This window comes from Hippocampus guttulatus, chromosome 18 (genome assembly GCF_054856545.1).
Source record: "Hippocampus guttulatus isolate MCC_2025c chromosome 18, RoL_Hgut_1.0, whole genome shotgun sequence".
NCBI classification, from domain to species: Eukaryota; Metazoa; Chordata; class Actinopteri; order Syngnathiformes; family Syngnathidae; genus Hippocampus; species Hippocampus guttulatus.
In genome coordinates, this window is record NC_141278.1 from 1,673,466 (window position 1) to 1,698,777 (window position 25,312).

At 46.5% G+C, this 25,312-nt stretch overlaps 1 protein-coding gene across 6 annotated transcripts in view; it reads left to right on the plus strand.

Annotated features, from left to right (window-relative positions):
• ube2ql1 (ubiquitin conjugating enzyme E2 QL1) overlaps window positions 1–25,312 on the plus strand; it is an 89,644-nt gene that overhangs the window by 31,566 nt on the left and 32,766 nt on the right. For 5 of the 6 annotated variants that reach the window (XR_015103663.1, XR_015103664.1, XR_015103661.1 and 2 more), the window contains exon 2: window positions 18,344–18,418. The gene's annotated coding sequence lies outside the window, so the exon portion shown is untranslated. Of the gene's footprint in view, window positions 1–18,343; window positions 18,419–19,651; window positions 19,735–25,312 lie in introns of those variants that run through there. The other variant, XR_015103660.1, reaches the window with a different exon arrangement.

Here is a 25,312-nt window from a genome sequence, read left to right on the forward strand (position 1 = left end):
AAAAAGGTGTATGGGGTCCGATTGACACACACACACACACACATACACACCCTTGAGAATTGTAGCAGTGCTAAACTTTCGGCGTCACGACAGGAGTGGCTATACCTTGAAAATAACCACAATGCATATCTTCTGTTTGGGAATAAATATTGCGCTAATAGCTAAATAATAGCAATAGATTTCACATGACATGCACGCCCACAACCCTAAATAAATCACTTGCCACTGTTATTATAATGGGGAGTTAAACAGTTTAAATGTTTTATGACATGTAATCATTACTTTAACACCCCCCCCCCTGTCTCTGCCCCCTCCCTCCCCCCGAACACACACACACACACACTCTACTGCGCGCGCGCACACACACACACACAGCCTCAGCACAAGCCTTATCTGTGTGAAAAGAAAAAAAACATTCTAAATATATGCAAAACTATTCCAGGTTCTCAGTTCCACCCAAAAGATTTCCTGGTTTTCTTAACATCTTATTTTTCTCCCTGAACTATTTTCTCAGTCTGGAATTGGTGATGGATTTCTGTGAACTGCTGCTGCTGTAATAAATCCGCTCCTTGAAGTTGTGGTTGTGTGTGCATGCGGGCCAATGTGGCTGTGTGTGCGTGCGTGTGTGTGCGTGTGTGTGTGTGAGTGTGTGTGTGTGTGTGTGTGATATCCCGGGGTAAATTGTTTCCTCCGGTCTTTGAGAGGTGGGCATTCAATAGCTTGCCAAAACAGCTATAGGCAATAATTAAATGAGTCCACGCTTGAGAGGAGAAAGAAAAAGAGAGAGAGGGAGGGCGAGAATGGGAGAGAGACATTCAGGCAAAAGGGGAAGGAAGAGAGAGAGAGAGAGAGAGAGAGAGAGACCTGGACCGAAAGCAACGATGTGAATGGGCAGCAGAGAAAGACATATTTAGAAAGAGAGCGAGAGGGATAGTAACACGGTCTGTGGGGCCAACATGCTGCATTGTGCGAAGCCAAAGCATCGCCACTAATCAGCCATGTCGGAGGCGGCCAAATCATGACGACTCCTGTCAAATGCCAAATGAACACCAGAGGACGATGCCGTTTATTTCAAATTCTACTTCTGCTTTTTTTGCTTTTCCTCCCGCTCGTCTTTTCAACTCATTCCGGCTGGGCTGCGCCGCATTGCTTTTCCCGGTATAGAGAAGCATCACTTTAATGAGTAGCAAGTCCGCCGACAAGATTAAACGGTACAATTTTGATTCATTCAGTACTGTTCTTGCCAAGAAGCCTTTCGCGAGTCAGTTCACAACAGAAGTTATCTTTACACCTTGAGCGGGTCAAAAAGCACACCAAAAAACACCAAGCAATCGGAACACAGTGCCCGTATTGTGCTTTTCAACAGTACCTAACCATATTTCTAATTTCATATGTACCTGTTGAGGATAGAGCGAAACTTGTGGTAAAAATATACGCGGGCGGCATACGTACTGTGCCACATACATTCAAACGAATGAGAGCAAGCCCCGCATTTTTTCCCCTTTTCTTTAATATTTTTATTCCCACCCGTGCCCTCGTCCTGTAGCAACCTACGCCTTCCTCTTTGACCGACAATCCATTTTATGGAATTAAAAAAAGCGATACCGAGCAATTATATGTATGCCTTAGACCTTGATACAGGAGCAGAAGCATTGCGTGATATTTAACGCTTGATCACCAAAAATAATAACTCTTGTTGTACTTCATCTGCTAATTCAGAACAATCTGCTAATTCCATTTATTAGTTCTTTGTAAATAAATCGTCCATTTTATTTGGAATATTTTTTTTAACGGCAGTATTGCAATCTCTCTTAGGGGGAAAAGTAGCTGATAAGATGATTGGCAGAAGAATAAAGCCCTATAATGCAGGATTTGAATTTAAATATGGAAATCAACCTATCAGACCTGCCACAGCCGAGCCCCTCTTTTTGAAGCCGAGTTCCCGGCTACTTCCGCGGGATTTGGTTCCAGGTGCTGACGGGCGCCTGCTTAGCTGATGATTAGCTGCCTTGACGCCATGAGATTTGCCAGATAGCGGGCGCAATCGTGCTGAAATAATTCACTTTGTCTCCTCTATGCAAATCGCATCGTAGACTCAAATGCACCTGAAGCGTCATGCCGGAAATATTTGACGGGCAGGCGCGTGCAAAAACAAAAGACAAACAATGATTTGCGGATGATTGGAAATGGACACACACACACACACACACGCACACACACGCACTCAGACACATTCGCACAAGCAGCTGCCTGCAGGCAGGGTCAAACGTTGGTTAATTAGTCCTGTCGCCCGCTCGGGTCATCACACCTTCAGCTATCTCTGCTGCGATGAATAATAATACTGCAATATTAACTCTGTCAGCTCGGCTGGGGCTGATGGAGTGAACCTGTTGTTGGCGTGATGCATTACACTTTGCTCCTATGACACAGACGCACGCACACACACACACCGTGTTACCGAAAGGCCACCACAGACTGTCACTTAGCGCTAATGACCGTCACAGCGACGTGCGCGGCGCGTCCTCCTCGTCTTCATCTTCGACTCGCGCCGCCCTCTAAATGAAATCAAATACGACGGGGCGCGAGACGTCTTCGGGATCTCTCGGAAAACGGCTCTCATTAGCTCGGCCTGTCCGCAAAAGTCCTCCGCCGAGAGTTTTTGATGGTATTCCACTGTTAGGAAAGGTACATTTCAACTTGGCTGCCTGTGTGTGACTGAACTCTGTGTTTGCTTCTATGGGGGTGGGGTGGGGGTGGGGGGGGGGGGGGGTGACAGGTGCTTCCGGGACAACAGGGAAAAGTGGGAATGATTTTCCCATCTGGTTAGTCCGTAGAGAGTTGGTGTGGTTGTCCAATCTGAGGTGGGATGCAACTCCCCGCTAAAGGGAACATTTAAATGGAGCGGAAAAACTGATTTCCACCCTTGAAAAGCCGCCTCGGAATTCTCATTTCCAATGGTGCGTCGCTACCTGCGTTTCCGCAGTCGTTTTCCCCGTCGGGCGTTGCTGACGATCGTATCATAGCGTTAATTTGCCTGCCCGCGCACATCGCCAGTCCTCGTCGGTGGTTATTTTTTTGATGCCGACAAATATAGTATTAACTCCGGATGATTAGATCAGTTAGTCACAGACGCACACCGGGGGACGGAGGGATGGATAAATGCCAGCCAGGCCTCATTAGCTTCTCGCTGCTTTCCTGGAAAGACAGGAGTGAGACGGTGGGTAGAGGGGGGCGGGGGGTGGAAGGAAAGTGGGAGGTTAGATAAGCAGAGGGGAGTTGAAAGCGAGCCGAGGGGGGGGGGGGCAGAGGTATGGGCGGGGGGCTGTCGGGGAAACGGGGCGAGAGAGAACCAGGTCTAGGATGGTGACCTGTTGGATTAAGGCTATTAGAAACCCATCTGGGGCTGTTTGGCCACTTCACTGGCTGATCCGCCCCCAGCAGCCGCTCAGCTGAACCCCCCCCCCACCTACACGCTCACAAAATGCCCCCCTCAGGACGCACGCGTGCACGGAAACTGACACACACACACACACACACGGTCGGAACGGGATTACGTCCATCTTGAAAATATTGCGTGGTCGCAACCAGGACAGATGGAGGGCTCACCCACAAGTCAAGCGTGGCATTCTTCCGCGACGTAAGAGCGTCGTTTTTATTCATTGATTGACGAGGAGGCGTGTCCTCACGCCGACTATAAATCTTACCCAGCGAAAGAAAAATGACGTGGTAGTTTCATCAGCAACGTCTTTGTTGCCCTGCCTCAGACGCGCAATACCTGAAAATGGCTCTCGTGCGTTTTGTATCGTTGATGAAACTCTAATAAGCGGCCAGACAGATCTCTTAAAAGGTATTTATTATCATTAGACGCACAGGATTTTTGGTATGTCCGCACTCTGCTCTAACTCCACTGTGTGTAATAAACTGTTTTCTTCATCCACGATCATGTACCGTACATTCTAGTTTCATGCTAACCAAATCGGATTGTTCAGTGAAGGTCCACCTTGTGCTCATTTAGAGCAAACATTAGCCAAAAGCGTCCGTCCTGTCATTTCCCATCCTGTCGCCAACCTCCCATATTTTGCTGTTTGGATTTACATTGATAAGAGCTTAAAATTGGAAAGTCCCAAAAGGCACCTTACTGTGACATTGACGTGTGGCTTGTATGCGGAGACTTATTGGGAAGATTCCACTTCCAACCCTTTCTTCCGTCCCAAATTGGATTCGTTTTGAACTCCCTCATGCAAAGGTACGCAAGAATGTCCGCCTCTCCTTGTTTTTTTGCATTCTCACAACATTTATTGTCCGTTTCATGATCAATTCGCCGGAGAATCCCTCGTCGTTGCCTTTCACTGCATTATCTCATGTCCCATTTACCTCATTATCGAATTTGTGTCAGACGGTACGACTCGAAGCTTCTTGTGAGTGCTTTAGCTAGTGTGAGTTTGCTTTTTTTTTTCGGTGGGGGACTGGAAATGGCTTTGGCTCACTTCACCAGATTACGAGAGCGAGCCGCTCGGCGCAGACAGACGAGCTCCCATCTGAATCGCCGCACATCAAACCCTTCAATCACTCGCCATTTACTGGGCTAAGCACAGATGAGAGGGGCTCCCTGCTTGAGTACACAAAAACCTGCTGCAGTTTACTCACGCGAGAGCCAAATTTGGGCTTGCGCGCGCACGCGCACGCGCAACGGGAAGCCGCTTGTTAAATATGCAGCACGTCTTTGAAAAACAAACGCAAAAGAGAAATATTTATTAGGGCGATATGTCTGCTTCTGTCTGTGTGAAAACATCCGCGTGTGTGCGTGCGTGCGTGCGCGGCGGCGCGCGCGTCCCCTATTGGTGTCACCAATGAGGTGATTAGCGATTTATACAAGGCAAATGATTAGCATACACACCCCCTCCCTCTCCTCTCATGTGCGTGGCTGGCAGGGGCGCGTTTGCTCCCAGCGCTGCTTAAGTGTTTTAACGTGTTAATAATCATCAGGCGCTGCGCCGTCAAGTGGCAGGGGAACCGGGAGGGTGGATGATGAGAAGGGTGGGTTCGCACCGATCGACTGCCCTCCGACCTTTGACCTTCGACTCTCCTCCTGTGTTCGAGAGGCCGGCCTCTCATCTCGGGGGTCCATCAGGGACCCATTAAGGGCTGTCTCACACCCCGCCACCTCACTTAACTCCATCTTGTCAATATGCCACACCGTGTGTGAGAAGGAGAGTCGTGTTTATATTCACCTCCCCGTCCATCATGCTCTTTTTTTTTTTTTTTAGCTGTCTCCCTCCACTTCTTAGTGTCTCTCTCCCCTTCCTTCTTCTCCTCTCGCTCCATCCCGCTGGCTGCGTCTGTCTTTGGAGATGCTAATTCCCAGTCCGGGGAGACCACATGAAACAGAGCTGAGTTTCTCTCATTAGCTGACACAGATGCCGAGGCGTGTGGACCTGAATAACAACACTCTTGGCAGGCGGCGCACCTCCTCTTCCTCTCCACACGCTCCACTGACGAGACCGCATTCCGACCATATTCCGCACAAAGCTGGGCCGCGTGCGTCCGCTTCTTCTGCCGCTTGCAAGTTTTACGGGGACAGTTGTGTGAAATGAAATGTCATTTTCAAAGAGATCCTGGCATTCCTTTGAGTGTTTTTTTTAAGTGCCCCGTCAATCCCCAAATGAGCATCAACACATTTGATTCTCTGTTTTTTTTTTTTTACAATTGTCACTTTCTATGAAGACTGACATGTTCTTAATCGAAAGACTTTCACACAAAAAAAAAAAACGGTTGCCCCCCCCCCCTCTATAGCGCTTGTCCTTAATTCGGTCACGGGTAAACGCCAGTCTTAGATCACTAATTTGATAATTGAATAATTTAATATGCACTTGTGTGTTTACCCCCCCCCCCCCCACCCCAAGTATGGTTGAAGTGAGAAATTACATTTTCTCAGCCACGGCTGCAGCTTGAAGTTTTCATTTACATGCTGATCTTGAAAGTGCGGTGGGAAAACCTTTTTCTTGATTCAGTTAGAAAGGATAAGCTTTGGATCAATCGGGGAAATAAATCAGACCGTTGTGTCGGAGCGCTGCGACGGACTGTAATCCCGTTTTAAACCAGATCCACATGTTGACCATGTGAAGCTCTCTTGGAGTCAGACATGACTTCACCGGGAACTATGTCACCATGCACCCCTTATAGTCGCCCCTAAACACGGAGCTCAGCATTCTCACGGACAACGCACGCAGCTCATTTACACTCCATCACGGAGGCCCCGCAGAGAAACATTGGGATTTACACACACACACACACACACACACAATTGGTCCGAATGACAGTAATGTAATATTAATAGCCAGGAGGATGACAGTCTGTCTCCCTTGTGTTGGTACCCTCAGGCTTGACAGAGCTTTGGTCACACATGCCACTGGTGGAAATCTGCTAACATTTGCTACAATTAGTCTCTCTCTCTGTCTCTCTCTTTCACTCGCTGTCAATCTAGTCTCTCGTTTTAAGATCTGGCCCCCTTCGGTTCATTTCAGTGAAACATCTGTTACCTCATTGCAACCCCAATTAACTGAGCAGAAGTCCATTCAAATAAGATCGTCTTGTTTTGTAATGATGAGGATACTGCGGGCAATACATTAGTGCCTTGAGATCGGAGTTTAATTCGTTCTGCGACCACGGTCGTATCGCGTACCTGGGCGGCAGCATAATGCAGTCATGTAGACAAACTGAGAAGAATTGCAGTAAGAGGCTCTCTAACCTGCAGTAGTAATAGTCCTGTTTTGCAAAGGATAAAGAATGACTATTTGTCTGCTTGTGTTGCTGCACCATTTGTATTCAAATATTGTAGTAATAATAATAATAATTCTTGTTCCATTAAGCTAATGGACCTTGATGCAAACTTTTGTGGTTGTTTGAATTGACAACATGTACACAATAATCTGCATGCTCCTGAATATGCTAGTTCTCCACGCTCTACCTCTGCAACCTGGATGTGTGCTGCTGGTGCAGATAAAAAAAAAAAAAAATTAAAAAAAGAGCAAGAGGAACAAGAAAAAGAGGCAACGAGGACAGCTGCGTCTTGACTTAAGAGTTTAAGTGTCTGGGACAGAGAAGGGTGAAAGATGGAGTCCACCCGGCTTCAGTCAGACAAATGCGAGTCCAAAAATCCCCCAACCGAGTCTCACAAATGCAGACGGGTTGGGCTTTGGGGGGGAGCGGTTAGCGGCTTGGTGAGGAAGAGCAGCAGAGGAAGTCATTATCACTTCCCGACCTCGCTCGCTATCTTATGTATTCACAGCCAAACGGTTAGATTTGCTGCCTTTGGCAGCCCACCGCCCAGAAATCGATTCGAATGGACGCGATAGAAGGAGCTGTTTTTGGTGGTGCCACTTCTCTGGGCTGCCCGTGTGCGTGCACGGGCGTGTGCATTGTCACCCAAAACCTCGTTATGCACACGCACCGTTCATCTTGTCCGCTTTGAACTGTGTCCCGCAGAGGAATCAGAGAGGAAGCACTATTATGGTGCCGGTGCTATTCATGAGACCACTCTATGGCGTTTTCCATTGTTTGTTAGCATTGAGCTAAGCGGGGTTTCCTACGGGAAAGCGATGTGTGTGTGTTGTTTTTAAACACATAACATGGAATGATGTTTGTTTTGCATTTAGTTTGACAGAAAGCTTTAACTTGGAGTAGCAGTAAACAGCTTCAAGCCTCTCTCTTTTTTTGGGGGGAGGGGGCAGGTGTGTTCACTATCTGCCAAACTGCTGCTTGTTGTCAAGTGACTTATTTGCTGCCACGATGGATGGAGCTTGAAGCTCAGATTTTTGCTTTCAATTCAAAGTAAAAAAAAGACTTGCCTTATTCACTCACATTTATTGCATTGAAAAAAAAATCATTAAAATAAGTCCTCGCTGACAGGCTTTGTTTGACACGATCGGGGTTTTTTCCAAGATCTTTTTTGATAGCTTCCTTGGAGAAGGTTTAAATTTTTGCGATGGTTTTCAATGCAGCGAGGCTAGCAGTGGCGTTCCGTCAGGGCCAGCAAGGCCTTCTCTGCTGGCCTAAACATTCTCAGAAAAGTAAATGTATTAAATTTACTTTTCTGAGAATAACATAAATTGAATTTGTTATTTTATTTTCATAAATATGTCAACAAAATTATTCTCTGTATTTTTTACGTCATATTATTTCCACTTAGTCGAGTGGCTTTCAATGTGAAATTTGAAATAACATTGAAAGCCACTCGATAAATAACTTATTTATTATGGTAGAGTTTTGAACCAATCATATTTCAGGTAGCTTGTGTTGCTAGGTAAATTAAACTTGCTCAGGGCCATCAGATGAAACAGAGCAGGCCCCTGTGGGCTGGAAATGAACGGGCACAGTCAATTTGCAATAGCCAATCAGATCACGAGTCTGCGTACCAGGGCCAGCTGGAAGGGCTTACGTCGACACTGGATGTGCGCTTTCTGTGATTGGATTAGCGCCTGCTAGAGAGAGCTGTTGCTGCATTTTAACCCAAAATGGCCGGGAGGAGAAGACTTGATCTGGTTGCAGGACTACTTTCCACACAAATTTCAAGACGGACCTTCCACTGGATTTACCAATTGAAGTTGTTTTACCAAGGCAGCAAGGAAATATCAGAGCACGGCTGGGCACTTACGCACTACGGTGCGTTTAAAAACGTTTGGGGACACTCGCGTAGATCTGCAGCTCAGTGAACAGGCACTACATTGGTGAGTAAATGAATTTGATTTTACATTTCTTCTTGTTTTTTTATTTCGTTGGTATTAATGGTAGCGAAATAAAATGACAAAGATGCAAAAATGTATCAAATAAATCGGCTCACCTGCAATTTATAATGGCGCATTGTAGTCCGCTTCGTGCACTAAAATTCGTTCAATCTCAGCTGCTCAACATTTTCAGTTATTTGCTGTTGTATGGCCGATTCTCAAAATGCAAATGATCTGTTCATTTTCTTTTCAAAGAATAGTTTGTTTTGTTATTGTGTGGTTGGTGTTTTATATGAAACTGCGACATTGCGCAATTTATCGGACAGACTTGTTTATGATCGCACAGCGTCATTTGGGTGGCATTTTATTGAGTATTTTTTAAAATCTTTTTATTTTTGACAATATCTGTAAATTTAGTTTCTTGCTCTTACTTGTGAATGCATACTTGATGGTTTTAAATGCTCCTGAAATGAAGTGCTGCCTGACGAGCCTATAATGTCTTCATGTATGTGAGGTCACTGAAGGCCTAAGGTTGAAATGCACGGCCCGCCACTGGAGGCTCGTGTCGTTTGTCTCAAGGCAATTTTGTACAGTGGGATACTACAATGTAATCCGGCCCCAGGACCTTCAGTTTGACACCTGTTGCGATGCTAAAATCTATCGACAGAGTCGTATGGAGTGGGGACCTCAGGTTTTTGGGTACTGGCAGTGTGTGCATACATGTGTGTGTGTGAGAGAGAGATCTCACCGAGTTTGTTTTGTTCATTTATATGAAAACCCAAATCACCAATGGTGGTCTCCTGTTGAAGCTGCAGCATCTGGTTTAATTGAAAGTTCCAAGAGTCTCCATTTTTGCTCCAAGACTGAGGGAGATTATTGTAATGAGTTGAGAGGTGTGTGTGTGTGTGTGTGTGTGTGTGTGTGTGTGTGTGTGTGTGTGTGCGTGTGTGTGCGCAAGTGTTCAGGGTGTTGTCCCCGTTGAGTGAAGGTTCAACAGCTCACAGGTAGACGAGGGCTTTAGTGGCCAAACATCCGCACAGGGCGCCGCTTGTCCCAATTTGATTTCGGACATATTTGGGGTATCGCTCGGAGAGCTGATGAAAGGAAAATAGAGAGCTAATCCTGGTTAAATTTGAGGGTATTGCAATATACACACACACTCACATGCACGCACGAACACACACGCACACACCCTGTAGGACATGTGTAACCTAAGTCTGTTGTGATTCTTTTCCTGGGGAGGCCAGGAGAAGTCTGGGAGAGGTTAAAGCAACACTGCGCAGTGTGAAAACACATTGTGTGATGTGCGCGTATGTGTGTGTCGCACACACACACACGCAAGACTTTGATTAATTGGCCCTGCCTGTGTTTGCCATTGAGACAGTATTCATTCAGGTTTGCGAAGCAGTCCCCCCCCCCCCCTCCCTCCTAATAAAAGGTCAACAGACACGCAGCTCAATCGGGCAGCCATTTTGGGGATTAATCCTCACTGTGGCCTCACTTGCCTCTGAGGGGCGCTGCGGTTCAAAGGTGAGGGTGAGGTTGGTCCCGAGAAAATGGAGGCGCCGCATCCACAGACTAATGAACCGGGAGACGTTTGCGCTGAATCGTCGTCACTCGGCAGTTTTTCCCCAAATCAAGTTGAAAGGACATCACGGAGAGGAATAGTTGTTGATGCGATTTCAGGGACAGCATTCTGTTTCAGCCAATTCCCTCATGTGTTTGTGGCCGATGGTTTGAAGCTAAAAGATAATCATTTGCCAGATAGGTCAACAAATGAGTGCTAACACATTGTTCGAATGCATACTTTTTTTCTGTGAGGCTGTCTTGGTTTCAACCAATTTAGTTGAAGCACTTCATTAAAAATACTTTGACATTTAATGTGAGACTCTGCGTTATAAGCATTCATTTCTGATAGGCCAACTATTAATTGAGATATATATATATATATTAGAATAATACCTCTCTGAAAGTGTCCAAAAAAGTGTTGTTGGCTGGATACAAAATTATGACATTGATTAACTGCATTGCAGTGTGTGTGTGTGAGTGTGTGTGTGAGAGAGAGAGAGATCTGCACCAATCACTCACTCACACGCACACACATTCACACTAGGACAACTGACGCAAATGTTAGTCCTCAATTATTAATCCAGTTTAAATGGCAATCTGCAGGGTTGGAGGTGCTAAGAGTCGAGCTATTAGAGCATCGTAGCTCCATGACACGGCGTGTAGCCACACCTACAGTGCCCGTGTTAATTGCACAGCCCAAACTATTTTGTTGACTTTCACTCGTAAGCAACGTGCACCTCATGTCATCTGATGTCTTCTTAGATCACCTGACAGATGTCTCAAATCTCAAAAGTCATCGTTCTGAGTCAGAGTGCTTCACACTCTTGGCGCCTGTACTCTTCAGCTCATCACTTCATGTGTGTGTGTTTAGCATGATACACCCCCCCCCCCAAAAAAAACCAGCTTATGAATAGTGATGAGGCCAGGGTAAATATTGGGCACGTGCTGAAAGACGCGAGGATACATGTGGGGAATAAACACGCGCACAGAAATAGAGCCCGTGTGTGCAGTGTAAACGTTGGTGATGGTGGTGGAAAAATTCAGCATATTAGCTCTCACCCCTTTATTTCTGTCGATATTGTAATTCACAGCATCGCCGTAGTTAAAGTGGATATTCGCGCCATGTGCTAAAATGCCGCGCCATTTTTTTTCTCCAAACATAAAATGAGAATGCTGTCGACGTTCATCGACAAGCGGGGTTTTTTACACTATAAAAGGCGAACGCAGTGGATACTCGACATTTTGTCATTTCTATAACTACTCGTGTTCACAATGGTGCATTGTCCCTTTGCTAGGACGTTGTTTCCTTTCAGAATATGAACAGAGCCAGCCACTGTGTGGGATTGATTCTGGCTAAAAAAAAAAAAAAATGTAACAAGTATGAAAATAAATATCCGTCTTCTGGCTGGCAAAAGATGCGTGACGGCGTGCCGTACTGCATGAGGCGCAGCAGTGAAACCATATGTGGCTTGAGGATATGAAAAGGGAAAGTGCGAGTCGGTTCCAAAGCAGCACAAAACCCGACTACCTGGCTGACCGTCGCTTTTCATTTCATACACCGGTGATGGAATCGTCCTCCCACTTCTCCGCCGTGAAGATGTCTCCATCCTCTGGCCGTTATCACTTTCATATACCTCGATATAGATACGTACACGGGAGCACATCTGAGGCCCGGTCCGTGCGTTTGAGCCACAATCTCACAGGAGCAGCTGTATCCCACAGCCTATATGGAGATGGCGGTCAGTCACCCTGACCCGGTCGCCCGGCACACTGCACGGTTCTTGCAGACTGGCAGGGGGGGGGAGCGGGAGGGGGGCACTTCAAAAGGTTGACTATTAGGACTTCAAGGGCGTTATCTGATCCAGGCGGTGGTGAGCTGGCGATGGCGAGTCAGAGGGGAGAATATGGCGGATGGCTTTTGATGACTGCCGAGAACATTTGATAGCGCGCGGCATGTCAGAGTGAGATGCTTTGCTGGCGGAGCCTGCGCACCGTTGCGAGAAACTTGCGTTTTCGTCATTGTGAGAACGCCGCGCGAAAGCCGTTCTGGAACTCAATCGGCACAAATGCGGACAGTTCAATTCGGTACAGAATCGAATTAGTTGACGATTCTTCGATAGTTCGTTTTTCATTTCATGCGAGGGGCCTGGAGTCAAAGGCAGTCGGCAAACCGCAGGGACCTGACAGGACAATAAAATGACATCAAATCCACCAAGTATGTAGAAGCCTGACCCTTGAGGGCTCTGGAAGTGTTCGCAGTTTGCACTGAATCCTGAAATGAACCCCCCCCCCCCCCCTTTCCCACTAATTACCACCTAGAAACATAGTGCTCCAAATGCCATCATTATGACCAATATTAAAATATTGAAGCATAGGAGGCCTATTGATCGTAGAATGTTTATTCCTCACAAGTATATTTCATATCCTTGAAAGCCACTCAAACATTATGCACATTTTGAACATTGAGACCGCTCTTAAATTTCGGAGGGTAAAAACTGTGCATGATTAATGACCTCATTCAAAAGTATTACACATAAAAGTAAAAAAATAAAATGCATTATCTATGGATTGAAGCATTCATTAATGCTTAAAAACAAACCATTGACGAGGGGAAATGCAAATATTCAAAGTTGAATCCAACTGAATTGGGTTTTCAGCAGTGATTCTTGAGAGTACCACGACAAGCAGCCCATTTACTCCACTGACCCGAGCAGAACCCGAGCAGCATTCTTCACGAATTGGTCACGGTCAAATGAAATTTTGTTGAGACGGCTGAAGAGAGAACTGTCGAGAAGAGGAAGGCGTGAATGAATTTTTCCATCTTCAAAATGAGATAACATGGACCTAATTATCAAAATGTCAAAACCCCTGACTGGCTCACCTTGTGTATCTATTTTATTTACAGCTGTTCAATAATCAAAAAAATAATAATAATTGAGTACATTCCATTGGGTCTTGCGCTCCATCATTGAGTAATTGACTATTTTGGCCAAAAGTGGCTCGACATATGCTCTCAAATTTAAAAGACCAGATGTCACTTCGTAATCTTCGACTAAATAGCAAGTAGCACATCCTTTGCAACAGGGGTGCCGATTAATCACTTCCTCACCACAGATAATCTCATTCTGGGCCACCAAATTATCGCAGGCTAGGGTGCGTTTCAACGTTCAACCCTAATTATGGCTCGTTATTTGCAGATTCGCCACCCTGTCGCCCTCGTTCACCCCATGAGCATAACACACGCGCGAACCGTACAAATAATTGTCCGCATCCGCCGCTGAAGGCGACGTTTTGGGGTTTCATTCATGCATAATTACTTGCGTAGAAGCGGAGAAAATGCCCTCCCGTGTATGCCATTGGATGTGAAGTCTCTGCTGCCATCTACTGAGCAGAGTTGGGAAAAAAATACAAAATAAAATAAAATTGTTATTTGCGCACATAGCCTGTAGGTGGCGATGCTGACGGAGCCAGTGCGGTTCAACGCATTGGTGACATTAGTCGAGACACGTGGCGCAAGGGGGGGGGGGGGGGGGGGGCTGCATCAGCATTTACGGCAATGGGAGGAATGCAAAATATTTGAAACAGAAAACTACAAGCGTAATTAGAAACATAATGATCGTGCATCTTTATTAGATTTTTTTAAATCATTGGAGTGTCATTTTTGTAATGTGGGAAGAAAAAAAAGCAATTCTTATTTCTGAACTGCATATACAGTCGTTAATGTAAAAATCTCAGCAAACAAATTGCTAATAAAAAAGTCTACATCGCCTCTGATTAAATGAGACCATGATTAGTCATTTCAGGACTTTTTCCGCCGTTAATTTGACCTGTAACCTGTACTACTCAATTGAAAGCCTTCAGGGTTCTCCTAAAAGCAAAAGCAAAAAATAATAATAAAACAGGCATTTGAATGCTACTGGTTAATTGTGAGCGCATCCCACTGCCGAAAGGCAATGCAAACCGCTTTGCCCTCGTTTGTTTAGTTGTACTTCTTGCAATAACATCTGTGCAGGTGATAGATCAAATTAATGGTGTCAAAAGCTTTGAGAGCTCACAAAAAAAAATGGCCCAACCCCCCCCCCCCCCCCCCCACACACACACACACCAAACTACACACAGGATGACCAGAGTTGAGATTCGAACCCCAAACCTCAGAAAATCGTGACAGACATGTTGGCCACTCACCCCCCCCTGACCCTTTTAAATAAATAATTTAAGGACAATTACAGAACTTGGCTCAAAAAACACTTAAGACGTTATCTGTGTGTTTTAAACACAGCCACAAGAGGGCAGTCATGTTCTAGTTTTGGACTATTTTTCAGTACATCTTTTCAAGGGCAAAGCGGGGGGGGGGGGGGGGGGGGGGGGGACCCACAAGGAATACTCAAGCTATTGTTCTTTTTGAAGCATGCAGAATAGAATGAAGACTGTGGGTGAAGGTGGCAGGTGTTCTTTTTGCATTCAAGGGAAAAAAAGCACACGGATACACACTGCAATAACAAACGGGTCATGGTCATGATTGTATCATCTTCCCTCATCTCTTCCTCACACTCTTAATCTATTTCACCCCCCCCCCCCCCACACACACACATACACACATAGACATGCATCCCCTTTTTAAGACAGATAAAATCCATCAAACACTCTCCTGCCTCATCCTTATTTTGCTCTCACCTTGTCTCGGGAAATGTGACCTCTGGAGGCTTCATGGCTGATTTCATTTCTGCTATGCAAACAGCAGCGTTTACACAGAAGCCCTTTGTAAAAGACTTCCCTTGTGTATTTGTGTGTTGGTGCACGTCACGGCCTGGTGAATTGGCTATTTTGGGTCTTATAATAACCCATCGTGGTGATTCTCCACACTCATCCGCCGGATTAGCATGCTAACATCGGCATGGCGTCATCTCGACACGGTTGAGAAATCACATGCGGCACGACGGTGTGAAAGTCGAGTGTTGGAACGGGGGAGGCTTGCGCTGATGTCGACATTGTTGTCAAGAGTCGCATCGTCGTAAGTGCCACTCGGCGGGTAGGAATGTTTTCCTTCTAATCAGGGACGTCACAGAGGGAGGTTGTCCATCAGCAGTCAAAGTCAAAGCAACCCACTGTGACTGATGATTGGACCCCAGCCAGGTACTTATGTATACATTTAAATGTGACGTGACATTAATATTTGTAGTCGCAAACAAGTAGCTGGATTTGTTCTCCCGAGTGTGATCCCTGTTGAGCTGCTGTCAAAGCTTATACTGCATGTATATTTGTGATTCACCATTTGTGCATTCATATGTGCGTGTGTATATACATATATATACGGTATATAATTTTTTTCCACCTATCCCCCATTAGTCAGTGAATAACCCCCTTGTCGTCTTTGGGGACGAAAGTAGTGCTTTGCCACCATCTTGTGGCATTGTGGTGCTGTTGACGTAAATTGATCAACTTCATCTCGATTAAAGTAGTGCTTTTCTGCCATCTTGTGGCGTCTTGGTGCCGAGGAACAATGTGAGAAAGAGTGGAGGAGTTTTATTCTGACCAAAGTAGTGCTTTGCCACCACCTCCTTGCATTTTGGAAACAAGAAATGTTGTTGAATTGAGATGAGGTCTTTCATTTAAACAAGACTAGTGCTTTGCCGCCACACAAATGGTGTCAGTTGTTGCTGTAAAACACTTTGCTTTTGGAGTGGTTGTTTAAATGCCGCTAGGAGCTGTTTGTTTGTTTTCATAGTTAGCTCTACAGTCCGCTAGCCAGAAGCTGAGCGGCACGGTGTCCCCCCCCCCCCCCCCCCCACCCCCGCCCCCCCAATTATTGCCCATAGAGACACCACCTCTCTCCCAAAGTCAGATGTGATGGGCTCTAGTTCACCCGCCAGTCGTGTCTGTCAAGAGTGGCTTGGAACGGAGTGTGCTCGTATCAAGCTGACCATGCAAATGAACATGTCTTCTCGCCCGTGGCAGCACTCGTAATACAGAGCAAATTGTTGATGATCTCGCACCTCCGAGCGCATCGTAGCCCAGAGAACATCAGCCGGGACTCGAAAGTCCCAGATTCGTGCCGTGGCTTTGCTCTCCTCATGCCCTTGGGCTCACTCTTAATAAATGGCGCCGCAATGCATTACTGTCGGCAGAGAGCGGGGCTAACCATCGTGATGTGCTCGCCGGGAGGCGGGGGGGGGCGGTCATCGAGGCTGAGGTGTAGCTTTGAAACAAGCAAGTCGGGTTCACGTCCGCAGTGCGCACAGAGGGGGGAGACTTACTCCCGTTTGTTTTCTTTCGCTCGGGTTTATGTTCAATTGTGAACCTCGCTTTCCTGCCAGTTCTCCCCCCCCCCCCCCCCCAGCGGTGATTGCTCATTAGGTACGCCCTGCAGATGGCACCGTGTTGGGGCGGGGGCCGTTGGAGTTTCGCGGCTACGCAGCCGAACGAAGTGGCTGCTGCCCCGCCGTTTTTCTTCAGCCGCACTGACCTTTCCATCTTCTCTTGCCGTGCCTCTTCCTCCTCATCCCCGCCACCTCCCCCCCCCCCCCCCCCTCCGCTTGTCTCCTCCTCCTCCTCCCAGACACACCCCGAGACATGGCGTTGATCCCGCAGACGCGCGAGATCAATAGCGGTGATAAGACGCACCGGTAAAGGAAATGACACGGCTGCGCTCCCCGCCAGCAGATATTTTATTTTCGCGAGCCTCTCATCTTGATTTCTGCTCAACGCTCTGATTAGTGCCGCTGACGTTGGCTTGAAAGCGAAACCAAAGCCGGCAGTGATACCGCCGCGCTGGTTCTTTCTTCTGCTTTGTGCAAACAGCCGCTTCAGAGGCCTCGGCTGATGGGGCGAAACGCAAGCGCGCGTCATTTGATGAGTCGAGCGGCCATATTGTTGTGGCGTTGCCCTTCCGCGACCCCTTGCATATGCGTGTGTTGGACGAGTGACAGAAGAGAGCATCTGTCACTGAAACGCGCGAGCAGACATCTCATACATAATTCACTCGGTGGAGGTATCATACGGGCAGGCGGCGTGTGTAGATTACACGCGCGAGGCGCGACGTTTGCTTGAGGCCAGTCCGTATGTTTGAGCTTTGCCACTCAAATGTGAGAAGAATTATTTGGGTATTTTATCACCTTCATGTATATGTGTGTGTGTGTGTAAATATATGGCAGAGGAAAATGTGCACTTTGGTGCTCGCGAATTTGGTCGAGGTCACGGTCACTCTCGTGCATTGAATATTCCTTTCTGCGCAAGGTTTCATAAAACCTGCCAGCGAATCAAACTTGCATTTGGCTCATATGTGCCAATTCACGTCGGAAAATAGCCACCTCGCGCTAGCTTTATCTGTTTCGAAGCAGCCGCCGATTTGGGCTTTTTCTGAGCCGAGTCCCAGCGCCGCGCTCCAAATAAGCTTTCGCTGGCTTTGCGCAGGCGCCTGCTCTAGGAGTTTCTTTTTTTTTTTTTTTTTGTGTCAAGAACAGATCGGTTTTCGAGGAAGTTGACATGCATACGTGAATTGCATTTTGCGTGGGAGTCGTGTGACAGCCATATAAAGCGCCAGAAACTGGTGCTGCACTGTACTAAATATCAGTTAACGAAACATCAGTTCCAACGGTGATTTTTAAAAGCTGAAGGGAGCTCATCAAAATTAAAAAAAAAAAAAAAATGCAGCTGTTTGTTATTATCTGAGTTTTGTTCCGTCCTGGATAGACTTGTCATGAGATTCAAGTCTTAGGTGTTTCTGCTTTGTGTCATGGCACGAGTAGCTCATTCGTACCGCTACAGCCCAAGGCTATGTGGCATTGCCTTTAAAAAAAAAAAAAAAAAAATTAAAGTAAAAAATGGTGGTCTTGAATGCGATGCCGTTGAAAATTTGGGCGCACCAAAGAAAATAAGTTGGGTAGACTGGTGTGCAGCCGCCGCAAAAGTTAGTCTTGAGCCCTGTGTCAATATAAAAAATTAAATAAAATAAAAAACCACACACAAACATGTATAACGTATACAGACAAAGTACACAATCTTGACAGATAATCAACAACGTCCAATCATCCCGAACAAATGTTGTCCCGCAGGCTGAGAGCAACGGGAAGTCCGGCCTAATCCCAGATGTCCCGTGGAGATGGATGGAAAGAATGGAAAAGAAAAAGGTAAGAGGCGACCCCGCGGTCAAGCTTACATTAAGTTTGTATCCTAAGATGAGATCTATAATATAAATGCATTAAAAATAAATCAAGGCAATGATATGCAAATGTCAGCGTGGTGTCACCTTCACATGCACCCAATGTTTGGTACCGTCTTCAAATGAAATGCAGATTGATACCTCTGAATTTAAAATAGTGCCTCTTATCGGACCGGTGCATTTCATTTAAAAAAAAAAAGAGAGAGAGAGAAAAAAAACGCTTTTATCCGTTGATCCAAGTGATTCAATCTTTTAGTTGGACAAAGAAAGGCAAAATCTCTGCTGCTTTTGATGCATTTGTTTCCCTTCCGCCTGATCGCTGTCATCCATCTCCCGGACTTTTCGACAGGAAATTAATTATGAAGCCAACTTCCTGTTTAATGAAGCTCAAAACAAGTAAACAAACACCCAGCCTTGTTACGGATGGCGTTGTGCGCAATGCGCGCCCAACAAGTCTGACTTTACAAACATTATTGTTCACTTTTGATTGACACTGTCAGAGGGAGCGAATGAGTTTACGTGCAGTCATTAGTTGGCAGTCGTGTGGAACTAGCCTGGGTCGCACGTCGAGGCATTTACAACAGTCGGTCGTGCGAAAGGGGCAAAAATATGAACAGCCGGCAGAGATGAGGTCCATTGAGATACTCGGATGGGTTGTTTGTTTGGTGTCAAACAGATTCAGCTTTAACCCCCACTCTAATATTGTCCTTTCTAAAAAATACCATCACCACAAATTGAATTTTTAAAAAATTCTACTGGTTTTGTCACACTGCATCAATTGGATGGCAACGCTGCTCCTTCTGCTGTGCCCGCCTTGGCCACCTGGGGGCAGCATAAGGCGCATATACACGTGCCGGGTTCGTGAAGAGATCTCAATTCTTCTCTCAGCTCATCGGTGCAGCACTAATATTAGTTATTCAACGCAGTGGATAAAGCAGACGTGACTACGAGTACTGCGCCGCTCCACTGTTTGTTACTCCGGGGGGTGAAAGCATCTCGGGAGTTTAGTCTGCATCGTTGATTTTGACACTTCTCTGGGTGTCATGTCCCTGTGTCCCAGTACTTTTGTCCGCGTAATGTAAATATGAAAAGCACAGATGCTCGCCCGCCCACGCGCGCGGCAACAGACGTACAAAAAGAACACAGTAGGGGGAACGAGGAGCACTGCTCATCCATCTGGGTGGCAGACTGCTGCGTGTCACAATTAATCACAAGAGGACGACACGGGCGCCCAGGGAGACGCGGATCATCGCGACCTGACGAAAACAAAAGCAAATCGCCCAGGTGAATAAGCAGAGATGGTGTGTTGTTTCAAAGTCGGTTTGATCTGCCTCTTGACAGGTGCGCAAGGTAGTCTCGCCGTCTGTCCCTTTTTTGTTTCGCTCATCCTATTGTTTTCACTGTTTGCTGCCATTGTTCCCCCACCGTGTGGCCAAGCCAAAAGTGGAGACCGTTCTTCAACTTCCCCGCCCCTTAGCTTCGTTGCGCTCTGCTGTAAAATGGAAGGAAATTGCCAAAGGCCGACCGAGTTGAAGGTCTTGAGTTATTCCTTTTTCATTTAGGCTGTGATGATAAGCAAGTGAAGGATTTAGCCCAGCCACCTGCACACACACACACACACACACACACACGTGTGACCTTTATTCGCCCCTTCAGTGGCAGCGTGCATTGCAGATGGAGGAAGTATTTATCATGGCGCATGAGCACACAAACCCTAGCACACGTGCGCACGTTGGGCCTTCCCTCCCTTTAAATTGTCCAGCTGAGAAACTGACCCACCACCATATGTCCGCCGACCTCCCACCAATCCCAAATCTCCTTCAGTAGTCAAAACCATCCACGTGGAAGACAAAACGGATGGACAAATGGATTTCTTTTTTTATGAAGATTGTTTCAGAGGAAAGGCACACAATCGTTTTTGGTCTGATGTGTGGCTTTAAGGGGCTCGGTCTAGTCAGTGACATCAGAAGCTCTGACTCCGGCTCTGGTGGTTATCCAAAAAAATAAGAATAATTTTGAGTGAGCTTAAAATTTCAAGGCATTTCAATCCAATTTTAAGTTTGGCATTTAAATTTTGCAGTTGCTCCAACTTCAATTTTTGTTAGTCCCCATTTAAAAAAAAATAAAAAATTTGGGCCATTGCAGTTAGCAACTCTTCTGAGGCAGTGTACCTAAAGATTCTATTTATTTCTAAAAATCGACCATGTAATGTCTCTGAAATTAAAAAAACTCGCAAGGCGTGATGCTTGAAATTCAAGTCATCACTCTTCCTCTCGATTCCCTCTCACTCTACGAAAGGCCCAAATAACGTTCGCTACTCATGAGCTCAGCCTAGACGGCAAATCCCGGTCCCTGATGTGGTGACATCATCCTCTCCCCGCAACCCGACACGACATGACTCCATGATGCTGAAGCCACCCAAGTGGCCGCCTGTCCTGCTTGCAGCGGTGACACCTCCGCCCCCTCCGAAAAGTCGACGCGATGACTCAACCGCTCGCGTAGTCACGCTTGGTGGAAACCTGCACCAAAATCCAACGTTACCATCACATGAGTCTGACTAGACAGTCTGACTCATGCGTTAGTGGTTTGTCATTGTCCTGAAGCGAATTCATATTGCACAAAAAAAAAAACGTTAATGACTATTCATCACAATGCCATCTGGCTCAGGCGAAATGAAGTGCTAATTGGATAATTTCATATTACCTTCTGATAAAGGTCTTGCGATGAAAGGTTTGCAAAGACCGTGTGTCCTCTTTCAGTGCTTGCGGCGGCGGCGGGGGGGGGGGGGGGACACGATCTTTGTTATGAAGTGTCTATTGCGTTTTTATTCAAGGTAGAATCATATCTTGCGATAATTTAGAGCGCGGAAAATGTCATAAATGAGGCGCTAAAATTGTAAATTAAATGTGAGCTCACTATATGGCAAGCGAGTGGTCATTCCTCGCAAGAGTGACTTGGAACAGTCCCCACTCAACGCCGGCAGGAAGTAAAAATGCACTGGTGTGAATGTCGCTCGACAACAACAACTGCATTTACGATGCAGGGCATGCAAATGAATTCATAAAGGAGCCGTTTTTAATTATTCAGCAAAGTGCCACTTTTTTGCCCACAAAAGAAGGCTTCTTTGCATCTTATTACATCACCGTTGCAGAGAACCGAGAGCCCCCCCCCCCCCACGCATTTTAATTGAAATGAAATGATTTGGATCAAGTAATGCCAAAATAAACAACCTACACGGTAAGGAAACTGACCTAAATATCTAAGATGGGGGGGGGGGGGGTCCAGCTGAATTGAAATGTTATTGTCAGGCGTCTAGCAATGTCACAAATGTCAAAACATCACCCCCCCCCCCCATTCCCGTTTCCCCCTACACCAATGCATTAGACTCAAATGCAATCAACATCAACTAAAATAGACTAAAGTACTAATTAAGTGCTTCGGGAACTCAAAGCGAACATAATTCCCAGTCCCCCCCCGGTAATGATGGGATGAGAAGGTGCAGCCGCCACATCCAAAAGAAAACCGAAGGTTTGTCGTAATTGTTTAGTAAGCCGATGGAAACGCTTGAGCTCATTTGGCAAAGGATTGTGGAGGGTTGCGCTGATGAGGCTGGAGTGAGCATTTTCGGAGAAGAGCCTACCCAGCCGAGTGCCGTGCTCGCTTTCATCCATCTTTTTGCTCCATTTATGACCATAATAGATTTCGGCATCGCTATGGAAACAGAGAGGCTGTAATCAGTGCGCGACAGTCTAAGTGGGGCTCCGAACAAAGCCAGCGTAATGACGGCGAAGGCTGGTGGGAAGAAAAATGTTGACTTTGGCAGACGGATTGAGACCGAAGGGAGGAAAAACAATAGATAGATTTCAACATCGTTCCGGGGGAGCGGCGCAATCCTTTAAGCGCTTTGATTTATTGTCCGCCGTCATTTAAGTGCGATTAAATGGGGCAAAATAAAGAACTGGCAATCAGTCATCACTAATGATATCGGTTTGTTTTGGTTTTTATTATCGCTATGCACATTTACATATATAGATCATGCACGACGGTCGCCGGAATACGTGATGCGCGGTAATTGCAGGTCAAGTTCAGTTTGGCGCATTGTCTTTTGTGCGCTTTGCCTGCAGACAAAACGGAAATAAGAATCGGCTCAGATGATGGATGTCCTTTTTTTTTTTTTTGAATACACGCTACAAAAGAATTCCTTGCTTGCAGCTTTTGTATTAATTCTATTTTTCCACGACATGATGCGGGCATTCATGAAGGTTCCATTTGGGCTTTCCAAAGGCGCTCGCTTCTTTGTATTGTCATTCACAGGAATGGGTGCTTTCATTTTAAATTCACTCCGCCAGTCAATCACTGATTGTAGCAGTGTGAAAGAAAACAATGTGATTGATGCCCGTGACTGTTATTTGAGTAACGTTCATGAAAATGCCTATTTAAGAAGGGTGGGGCTGGGGGGGGGGTGGGGGGGGGTCTAATAAAACGAACCTCATAATCATAAATATTTGGATCAGAATGTGTCACATCTGCCATTAGAAGACAAGCTCAAGCCTTTAATAAATCCTCAACCGAGGCGTGTTTTTGGACCCATCTGTATTCGTATCAGAAAGGCTTTTTGGGGGGGGGGGGCAGAAGAGCTGATCATCACGACAAGAAAGTCATAAAATGGCAACTTCCCCCTTTCAGATGAGTGGGCGGCGTGATGAAATCTGGTCAGAAGCCCCCCCCCCCCCCACCTTGCTGAGCAGATCGCTTCCACAGTGGGATAGTCTGATGCCTCACTGTCCCCTGGGGAGGTGTGTGGGATGGAGGCGGGGGTGTGGGATGGTGTGTGTGTGTGTGTGTGTGCGTGTGTGTGTTTTGTAGCTTTCCGGACTGGCAGCCTTCAGCCGCCCACAGAGAAGGAAAAGAGAGAGGGAGAGAAATATAGGTGGGTGAGGGGCTTTCCTTTGTGCTGCACCACACATCCACGCACCTTGCGTTGCAGAGTTGGATGAGGATGATGGGGGGTGAGGGGGGGAGAGAAGAAGAAGGTAGGAGGAAAGATGATAAAGAATGCCAAAAGGGTGAAAATACACAGGGGTCATGTGAGAAGGTGTTTTATGGAGGAGGGGTGGTAGGAAGAAAGTTTGAGGAAGACCCCCCCCCCCGATCTGAGGAAGTGAGGTTCATCCACTTCTTTTCACTTTGATGTGAATCATTTCTTATTGAAACGACGTATCGCAGAGAAGAAGGCATCTGCAGCCTTTTGAGGACACCACAATATTTCGTGATTTGCTTTTTCACCAAAAGAAGTCACCCCGGCCGACGGCTTCGCTGTATTGGCTCTCACTGCCCTTTCCTCCCCTACAACGCTGCTTCATATTTTTGCTTTGTTATTCCATTTTAATGATGAGATTCAAAGTTTTTCCCTGTTTGATCAAAAGCGGGTGGTGCCCCGAGGTCAACTGAAACCGCATTCAATTGACGCCCGCATTCAAACTGTGATGCAGACGCGATAACTAGTCCCGTCACAGTGCTGCCTCATTTATTCATTTTATTTCCTTTTTTTGGGGGGTGGGGGGGGCTCCAAAATGCAAAAATCCATTTATGTCATAAATTATGTCAGAAATGAGCTCGCCGCCAACTCCTTGGAAGAAGACACTCAAAAGAGAAGGAGACGATGACATCATCTTTCATTTTAAGGTGCCAGGCCAATCCATCCACTTCCATACATGTGGAATGGCGGCGTGACCTCACGTTGTGCGGCAGCCTTTTTAGCCGTTTGCCTTCTTCGCAAGCGCACTTAATGGTCTTATCTAACAGAAATCACCACTGGGAAGAGGAGGGGTTGATTCAGCCGCTTTGTGTGCCAATTGTACGTGCGTGTGCGTGTGTGCTGTCGTTACGAGGCTGAGTCTACTTTGACTGGTCTGATCAATAATGCAGGAGGAGGGTGTGGGGGGTTGCACAGAGAATGGTCTTTGATTCCAGTGACTCACAAGGATACAGTGGATCGAAAGAGAGTGGAGGGACAGAAAAGGGGAGGGCATGATCAAACGGGAGAGGAGAGAGCCCAGCTGACAGGAGAGTCTCTTGTGTGGCACATCGACTGAAAAGAATAGAACAAAATCGTAACGTGAGCTCTAGTTCATTCTTCCATCCATCCATGTTCCAATCCGCTTTGTCCTCCAGTGCTGGAGCCTATCCCAGCCGTCTTCGGGCAGTAGGCGGGGGACACCCTGAACCGGTCGCCAGCCCATCGCAGGGTACACGTAGACAACCATTGGCGTTCACAATCACACCTGGGGACAATTTGGAGCGTTCCATTAACTCATTCAGTACCAGCCAATTCTGGACCAAGTCTGAAAAGACGTTTAAAAACGTCTTTGGGAGTGAATGAGTTAACCTGCCATGCATGTTTTTGGAATGTGGGAGGAAACCGGAGCACCCGGAGAAAACCCACGTTCCTCGTTCATGCACTGCAGTTGCACAAAATAAGTCGGCGTATTGTTGGGAATTCATTCATAAAATGTCATGAGGAATAAAACAAGAATATACGTCGGTTGAAACTGTAGGCAAGTGCCTCTGATGGTACTTAGGCCACCACTTGGTAACTCCGAAAACTAAAGAAATGAAAAAAAAAAATTGTAAGCCTCTCGCGTGCAAAAATAGAAGTCAAAATGATTGCATTGTTGAATGTATTTTTAGTTCATATATGCCCCGTCGTCTGCGATTGGACATTCGAGCCGCCGTGCGGCCTGCAGCCAAACGTGATTTGCGCGCACGTTGCGCACGCCTCGACCCAATTGCGGCCGCAACAACTCTTGTGAGTCACACTCCTCATTCACCGCCTGAATCTCAGCCTGACCCAGTTAGACGC